This window comes from Motacilla alba, chromosome 6, assembly GCF_015832195.1.
Source record: "Motacilla alba alba isolate MOTALB_02 chromosome 6, Motacilla_alba_V1.0_pri, whole genome shotgun sequence".
NCBI classification, from domain to species: Eukaryota; Metazoa; Chordata; class Aves; order Passeriformes; family Motacillidae; genus Motacilla; species Motacilla alba.
In genome coordinates, this window is record NC_052021.1 from 17,116,713 (window position 1) to 17,124,459 (window position 7,747).

Below are 7,747 nucleotides of genomic sequence, written 5' to 3' on the forward strand. Positions count from 1 at the left end.
TCTTATTAAATTGATACATAGATGTGATCTGGCTGGGCCATAGTAAAGCAGCCCCGACCCTGGGAGGGAGAGGAACATCCTACCTCCCTTTGCCAGACAACGAGGCCAGTCAGCCCTGGGTAATTGAGCTTTAATAGACTCTGAGAGGGGTGTAGCTCTCCAGGGAGCAGCCTCAGCTGGCAGCCCAGGGGGGACAGTGCCTATTGAAAAAGGCTTTCGCAACAGCGGGGAATGGTCTCAGCTCCGTGCCGACAGACGAGGCAGAAAAATTATCAACAGGAAACACTGAACTCAGCCAGTGCTCCTGCGTGAGTGAGCAAGCTGGAAAACTTTCACGTGGAAGTCTGAGGTCCCTGAATAAGAATGTACACTGGCATTATTTGATGTTTGATTTCTGTAGCCCTATCCCCCTCCTCTCTGTTTCATGTGCACTTGCCATGTGGTCTGTTCACTTGTGTCTGCTTTTCTTTGTCCCATGGGACATTCTCACTGTAGGATATTTTTTTTTTGTCCACTATATTTATTGAGGTCCCTCAGTCTCAGTGAGAAAGTAAATTATCCCAGAAGACTGAACTTTGTGCCACAGGACTGTTTTCCTGATGAGCAGGTAAGAGATTCTCCAGCTGGAGATGTGAAGGAGAATGTGATGGACAAGCCAGACTCCAGCACTGCTGACTTCTCCCAGTTGAACTCACTATTTCAGTAAAAGAAGAAGACTCAGGATCTTTCTCTTGTGTCTTTGAAAGGAAAACAGCCTGCAAAATTTCAAATGAATGAAAGCCCTACCAGAGGTACCTGGCTGCTACTCCTGTTTTCTGGTGGAGCTGGAGAGAAAGTGAGGAGCTGAAGATGAGCTAAGCACATAACACAGCAACCTTGCCTCTGGGTCCTTTGGCCCAGCAGAGAGTGACATACTCATGTGAACATTGTCCTGTCTCTTTGTAGGCTCTTTCATTAGAAGGGTAACATTGCTTCATCCAAGTGTTGGTAAGGTCCAGGGAAGATACAGATTTACCTCACCACTAAGATTGTTTGTCTCTTAAGTTTATGAATTATTCTCAGATGTATTAGCAGGGGATTTCCGGATGTGACTTTTGCTCATTAGACATGGCTGTTGTTATCAGGTTTCATGTGATGTTCCATGCACTAAGAGCACTTTCTCTGGTGCTTTGTGACTTAGCACATGTGATACTGTTCCATGAACAGCACTCCTGTATCATAGCATGTACCACTGTGCTCCTAAGCCAGTGTCATGCGAGTTCACCTTGATTTGTGGGGATGCCTTCATGTATATTCTGCAGAACTGTTTTTGTTGGCTTAGAGGTCACACACACTCTCCAGCTCATCTGATTTGTGTCTTTCACCTGAAAGCACATCCACTTCTGAGTAAATTCCACAACCATCAGGAGCGAGCCTGGGTTCAGATTGAAAAAAGGGGAAGATGTGTGAGTATTTGAACAGCCCTGAGATAAAGGTGTGTATGTGGATTATTCAGGCTGGAACATATGGGCAATGAATGAAATAAATACATAAATAAAGAATACTTAGCATATACTATCTGCAGCCTTAAAACACCTCCATGTAGATGGAAATTGTATCTAGGCAGGAAATATTTTCTTTCTATGAGAATTTGTAAACTGCAGTTACTTCTGCTCCAAAATGGGATAAGAACTAAAAAAATATAATGCTTTCACAGAGGAATAATTTGATTCTCATCCTGAACCTATCTCCCTTTTCCTATACCCTAGTCCCAAAATTTTGTACTGGATAAAATGAAATATTTTGTTCCCAGTGCAACTTTTTACTATTTGAAAGTCACTTTTAAGCCTAAATGGTCTAGAACTTAAAAATTAAAGCAATTTTCAATCATAAAACAAATGTTTTTGTTTATAAAACGTTAGGGCTGGATGTTGTGATGATTCCACAGCTCTTTTTTTTTGTGGTCCCCCCTGAAATCGCTTCACAGAGAGAGAGTTGTTAGAAATGAACCCCTCCTTTTTGTTTTAATGAACTTATACTTTGAGAAATATGAGGTTTTCATGGAAAATCTGAACACAGCTATAGGGGGAAAAATTATGTTACATAGTGTCATGTCAGCATTTATGAATATTTTTCCCCCCAACATCGTGTCCTGATGAATTGCGAGCTCTAGAGGAAAAAAATTTAAACCCTCTCTAAGTCTTTTATGAAACAAGAGTGCAATAGAGTGAATTGTCCAAAGGTGTGTTAGTCCTTCTGTACATGGCCCTGTCCTTCTAGAAGACGTCATAATTTTTTTAAACCAATCTCATGATTTTGGAATGGGAGATGGTCTGATTCATCATTTTTAAGTGCTTAGTTTTAACAATACTGCATTATTCCCAGATAGCAGATGGGAAAATGGAGAAATGTGGTGAATTGCCAGCAGCAGAGCCAGAAATAGAACCCAGATGTCCTGGTCTTGTGTCGAAGCTCCCTGGTCTCTCCAGGAGGGCAATGAGGAGGCTGCAGCGCCGGGAGATCTTCCAGTAAAAAGCCAAGCCCTGGTGGGCATGGTGAATCACCTCAGCTCACTGATGGGTTGCGAAGCACTGGAACTTTGTCCGTCTGTCTGTCAGCAGAGCGGTCTGTGGGTCCGTGCCAGGCTGGCTGTGTGTGTCCCATGCCGTGTGTGTGGCTGTGCTGTTTGCTCACACGGAGCAGGCAGGTCAGCTCATGTGTGCCTTTTCCAGCTGGCTGCATGCACGGCACAGGTCAGCTCGCCTGTGGTTTAGCGTGGCTGTGGGAAGCTGCCGGCTCCTGTGTTTAGCTGCCTTCAGGCCTAGCTAAGCCGAGGCAGTGTCTGGCTCCCCAGCCACAATCTCTCGTTAGAAAGAAATTAAAAGCCACTCAATTTTGGCTAATATCCCTCTGTAGGCCTTTAACTCCACCTGTGACTAACCCATTCATAATAGCTCTGTTTTAGTGGCTTGGGTTGATGTATCCTCGATTAATTTGGGAGGAGAGCGGCAGGGCCATATCTCTTTGTCTCCCCCTCTCTTAATCCCTGTCCTACAGTCTGTCTTCTCCCACTATTTCATCTCTGCTGTCACTTCTTCGTTCATTCATCCTCTTCTCGCCCCCTGACTGCTTTTCTCCCCCTCTCACTTTTTGGTGTTTTCTTCCCCAACTCCTGTTTGTCTGCCTTCTCTCTTTGTTCTCCTCATGTCCTTTAACCTTGCTCTTTCCTCCTCCTTTTTTTCCTTGGACAGTATTGCTTCCTTTTCAACTTTCTGTTCTCATCCATTTTCCCCCTCATTTGGACTCCTTTTTCTCCTCCCCACCACCTCTCCTCTCCCCCAGCTCTCCTCTTGTGTCCTCTTCCTCCTTCCCCAGGTTTCAGATGCTCATGCAATCTCTTTCCCTCTTTGTTTCAGTCACCCCCACCCCGCTCCCCACTCTCGATTATTATTAATGATAAAGGCTAAAACATCACATCAGTAATTTCTGAGTGAGTTTTGCAATGAAGCTGGGGCCTTATCAGCCCCTCCCGAGTGCCACAAATTTTACTTTTGCAATTTCACGCCTTTGGTTATTATCACGCTGCTTCGTCCCTGCTCTGCCTCGCGCTTTCCCTCCCCCCCTCCTCTGGAGAGAGTACTTAAACTTGTTTTCATTCCCTTATTCTTTATTTTTTTAATGTCCACTCTCTCTGGAGCCAGTAATGTTCTTCCTCTTTTTTCCTCTCCCATTTTCTGTTAATTCTGTGCCATCTGCCTTAGCATCTGTTAAAAATAAAATTTCCCTCACAATGAGAAGCCCTCCCTGCCTTGCCTCCATCCCCTCCCCCACAGTCTCAGCCCCCCTACTTTTCCTACCATGGTTGTCGGAGGCTGCTGCTCTCCCTCTTGGGGTACCTCTTCATCCCTCTTCCCATCTTCCCTCCTGCCTCTCTGGGCTGGCTCAGCAGCATCTGCTGGGCAATGGGGTGGAAGTGGCAGGCGAGGGGAAGAAGAAGGTTCTGGGTGCAACTGAATTACTCTCACCCCCCACATACAAGTGTGTGTTTGTGTGCATGGGTCTCTCACCTGCGAGTGTTCCTGTGAGCCTGGGCAGGCATGGTTAGCACCAATGTGGTGAATCAGCCCTGGGACAAATCCTCTCTCTGGGACTGATGAGTGGGGCCACCCTGGGAGTAGGAGAGGGTCTGGCTGCTGTGTAATGCACCAACTCTCCGCCATCCATGCTCATCAGGTGAAGGCTGTTTTGACCTGAGCAGTGATCAGGTGTGGACTTGGCTACTGTGGAGTAAAGCTTCTACCAACCCGGTTGACACAACCATGAAGAAGCTTTCCTGATCCAGAAAGAAAATTTTATTGATTTTTTTTTTCAGAGTGATAAGCTTTTACAGCCAAACTTACATTAAGAAAAGGCCCAGACCTCTTGTGATTTCCCATTTTAATCAAGGTCTTGACTGTGGATCTGATACACATGTGAAACCTCCCTCTGTGCCTTGGAAGGACTTTGCTTGCTACTTCTCCACTGAAAGTTTAAGGTTTCTTTTGTGATTTCATATTGGATAGCTTGGTTCCCTTAGCAGGAGTTTGGGTCTGTTACAGATTCTGTTGCACAGTTGTGCCAGGCTTTGGGAACTGCCTGGCTCAGTTGTCCTGATCCAAGTCAGACCTAGAGTTTGAGCAGGGATCCAGCTCTTCCGTCCTGCCCACCCTGACTCTTGGGGCATGTCTCACCTTGAGGATCAGGCCATTCCTCTGGCTGGTCATGGTATTTGGAGGCTGTGTCGAGCACAGTGTTTTGGGAGATTTGGTTACACAAGGCATCAGTGTTTGCAAAGTTGCTGACAACAGACCCCTGCTCACATGCTCCTTCTTGAGGCTTTTGCTCCCCAAGGGCCTTCAGCTTTGCTTCCTGTAATGCAGATGGAGCAGAAAACAACCTGGCTTAGCATCCCTTGTGCTAACTCTGCCATGTGCTCATGATCTCTGAGGCGGTGCCCTGAGACTTTGTTGTTTGTGCCTGCCAGGAAAATCGTGCCTTCATATTTTCGTGTGGGCCTTTATGTGATTGTGTGTTTGGGTTAAGGACCCAGATGTTGAGGGTATGTGTATGACCCATCAGGTGTATCTGTATGTCCAGCTGTAGCTGCCTTCAGCTATGAACTGTTGCCTTTGCAGATGTGGACAGGCGCTCATTGATCTCTGAAGCCAAGAGCTTCAGAGTGGGTGCATCTGTGCTGAGCAGGGGTGTTTGCTGTGAGCTCTGTGTGTGCCTGTTGCAGGTGTGTCAGTGGGAGCGTATGGGAGCCCAGCTCCCTTGGCAGGTGTCTTTGGGTGCTGGTGGGTGTGGATAAGGAGGGTGCAGGGCCATTCACCTATGTCCACACATGCCTGCTCTGGCCAGAGGTGGGAGCCAGGAGAATGCATGCAGAGGAAGACCCCAGCGAGTTTACACGGAGCAAATCCCAGCCTCTGTCTCCCTGCAGCGCCTCCATTAACAGCCCCACTGAAGGGGCTCAGAAGCAGCGTGGTTCTGCTCCAGCACAATAACCTCTGCGGCTTTGATAACAACAAGCCCCCTTAAACCCTCTTCCTCCCCCAGCTCCCCTTTTCTCTCCCCTGCTCCCTTTGAGCCCTGCCGACAATAGGCAGGCCTGCTGCAGAGCTGCCCACAGCCCAGGCAGGCACACAAAGCCGCCGAGAGCTTACAGGAATTCTTTGGCAGGCTGCTGGTTGCTGCGGAGAAGAAGAAGGGCCCTTCATACTCGGAAGCTGTCTCATTGCCCCTGGCCCTATTCTCTTCCCGTGTTTGATAGACACTGAGCCACGGTAATCTCTCTCTGCCCCGAGGGGAACAACAGCTTTTGTGAAACAGATTTTTACAAACTGTTTTGACCCCACATCCCCGGTGCCCCCCCTTGCCTCCCCCCTTCCCTTCCCTCCAGTTCACTGGCTGTATCAGTGTCACATAATTAAATCAGCTTTCCTGTTTGCCTCTGCTTCCTGCTAATTGTTTGCTCACAGCTAGGATTAGCAAGTCAGGGTTATTTTTCACATATCCTCATACAGGTTTTCCTGCTGCAGGAGCCCACTTTATGGTTCTTGGCCTCCCTACTAGCCTGCTCCTCATGCGCTATGGACAAGCAGCTCTATGGGCCTAGGAGGTGCAGGGAGATTGCTGGGCTTCCTGAGAGAGTCCTGGCAGTTATGCATGCTGAAAAGGGGGGAGAATCTGTGTCAATATTTCTTTCACTCTCTCTTGCAAAACAGGCTGAAGAGTTGGAGAGTGGGGATGAGTCCACTGGGTACTTGGTGAGCCTAACACCCATTCTCAGAGGCTGGTCAAATGAGGAGCTCCTCAAACGGAGGCTCATGATAATCCCTTTGGGAACTGCTGAGCCACACCATTTTAATGGTATTAGAATGAGGGTAAGCCTAAAGCAAATACTTGGAGTCACTATTGCAAGTGCATCACAATATAAGAAGTCATCTCCCATTAGCTAAACCTACATAGCTGCTCCGAGCTCCACTTGCAGCCTGCCTCAGCTAGGAGGCAAAATGAAGCAGCTTACCTCACCTTTAGTCTCTACACTCTGCAATTCACAGGAGTTAAAAGTGGGTTGCAGAGCTCAGCTAACACATTTCAAATGATCAAGGCATAGTTACAACATCTTTTATGAGCCAGGACTTACATCTTCAAGCCTGATCAAAATGCTTTAATAAAATATCTTGCTTTGAAAGGAGGAAAATAATTATTTGATTCAGCTGATTAGCACAGTAAAAATCCTTTTGCATTAAACACTTGGAAAAGTTCACTGATTTTCAGGAGGAGGAAGTGGAAAATATAACATCATATACCTTGCTCTGTCCTGCAGACTTATTGCTGGTGTGGCCTTGGTCTTTCAGGAGTCCATGTGATTTAAGGGGTTTTTTTCCCCTATTGGAAGAAATGTATACTGAAATCCCTCAAATGCTGAGGAAAAATTTACATGAAGGTGATGACAAGATTCTGGTTTTCACCCACTTTTTTTTCAGGGTTAACAGCTTCTTTTCCTTACCAATTACTCTTTCACTCCTTGATGATGAGAGTTAAGGATCTAAAATGGCTTTAAATATAAATTGAACTGCTGTTTTCTTTTCACTCCATGCTAAACCCAAACATTTTTAACTGGACATTTGAGGTCTCTAGGCTAATGAATAGAGTGGTCTTGAAAATAAAAATTTTGTTTCCCTGTAAGTTCAGAGGTTAGTAATTGTAATAAGAATTAAAATAACAGTCTTTTGTCCTCAAAAAATTTAAAATATCTCTAGGTGCTTCACACTGAAGACTTTACCTGCAAAGAAAACCTTTCTGTTTGATAAAGACCTTTTGATTTTTCACTGCAGCTGCCTTCTGACTCCAGACTGCTTAAATGACTAATCCTGGGCACTTGATATTCCCAACCCCAGTCACTCTGAATGCAAGTGCTCAACTTTTCCTCTTTGCCACATTTTCTGTTGGGAGAGTCCCTCCCTGCTCTCAATATTCTTATATCCTTCTCAGTTCAGTATAGATCTGGTAGTTTCCATGTGGGAAAATGGATTTAGTAGGAAGCACTTGAACAGGAAGATGGCTAATACACTGAGCCCTGTGTGATAAAGACAGATACCTTTTTTACCAGGCTCTCAACACTGCACTACATTGGAAGTTTACCACTTGGATTATAGTTTGCGAAGGTACAGCTGAAGCTCTGCCTTCTCCCCATAAGCATCAAAGAGTATGTGTTGCCCCT